Source organism: Chrysochloris asiatica, unplaced genomic scaffold (genome assembly GCF_000296735.1).
Source record: "Chrysochloris asiatica unplaced genomic scaffold, ChrAsi1.0 scaffold00049, whole genome shotgun sequence".
Classification (NCBI taxonomy): Eukaryota; Metazoa; Chordata; class Mammalia; order Afrosoricida; family Chrysochloridae; genus Chrysochloris; species Chrysochloris asiatica.
Window position 1 is genome coordinate 2,373,865 of NW_006408567.1, and position 1,711 is coordinate 2,375,575.

The following is a 1,711-nucleotide window of genomic DNA, read 5'->3' on the forward strand; positions in this document are numbered from 1 at the left end:
CATCTGCATATTATAAGTTGTTAGTGAGTCTTCCTTCATTTGTGATGCCACAGTTTCCATCATGTAATACAGCTTCTTGGATTATTTGCTCAGCATACAAATTGAATAAGAACGGTGAAAGAATACAACTCTGGTGCACACCTTTCCTAATTTTAAGCCATTCAGTGTCCCCTTGTTTTGCTTAAACACTGTCTCTTGGTCTATGTAAAGGTCCCTTATGATTTAGCTCATTAATGCTTGGTGGTGGTGGTGGTGTGCTGTGGAGTCGATTTCTACTCCTAGTGACTCTGTACAGGGTTTCTGAGGCTGTAATTCTTCACGGGAGCAGAACGCCTCATCTTTCTCCCACAGAACAGCTGGTAGTTTTGAACTGCTGACCTTGAAGTTAGCAGCCCAATTTGTAACCACTATGCTACCAGAGCTCCTTCTTTATTGTCTAGCATATCATTATGCATTTATGTGTTCCATTTCATTTTTAACAACCTCAAATTTTCCTAGATTCATACTTCACACATTACATGTTCTGATTATTAATGGATGTCTACAGTTGTTTCTCCACATTTTGAGTTGTGCCCCATCAGCAAATGAAGGTCCTGAAAGCTTTATTCCATTTATGTTGTCATGGTCAACTCTAGTTTGAAGAGGCAGCTCTTCCCCAGTTGAATTTTGAGTACCTTCCAACCTGAGGGCTCATTTTTATCACTCTATATGACAATATTCTGGTGCTGTCTGACAGTGTTTGGCTGCTATTCATAAAGTTTTCAGTGACTAAATATTTGGATGTAGTCAGTCTCTCCTCTTCCTAATCTGTCTTAGTATGGGAGCTCAGCTGAAACCTGTCAACCATGGGCTACCCTGCTTGTATTAAAATTACTGGTGGCATTGCTTCCAGAATCACAGCAACATGCAAGCCAGACAAGTCATAGAGACCATGTTGAAGGACTCAAATTATGTTCCTTTTAAGCTTTGAGTTTTGGAAATAAGCCATCACAGTACTACAAACTAATGGATGAGTGGTAGGGCATTTCATAGTAGTTTTGATATTTTTCACCAAAAGCATAACTCAAATGCATTGATTCTTCTAAGGTCTTTCTTATTCATGCCCAACTTTTATCTACATATGTGATGATTGAAAGTTCTCAAAGTGACCTCTTTGTTCTTTAACACTTTAAAGAGGTCTTTTGAAGCATATTTGTCTAATGCAGTACAGACTGATTTTGAGACTGCTGCTTCCATAGTATTAATTACAGATCCAAGCAAAATGAAGTGTTTGACAACTTCAAATTTTTCTCTGTTTATCATGATATTATTTATTGGTTCAGTTGTGAGGATTTTTTGGGAAACTTTTTATTTTGAATTGAGTGAAGGCTTAGAGAGATGGTCACCAGTTCTGCATTCAACAATCACACACTTTGTTTCATCTCAATGACTGCAATCCTCTCCAGGTAACAACAGTTATCCCACTTCCTCCCTGTGATTCTTATTTCCATTTCACCTTCCTTCCCATCTCTTCTCAACTTTGTCCTTAGCCAAATGTTGCTCTTTTGATCTTGAATGGTTGACTATTCAATGGTGAACATATCTTGCTAGTGCTGTTGTCCTCTGTGTCCCCCAATATACTCATCTACTGATTAGCTGAAAATCAGGCAACAAGGGTGAGTTCCATTCCAGACTTGAAGGTGGCCAAGGACCTAGTCTTGGGTCCTTCCAG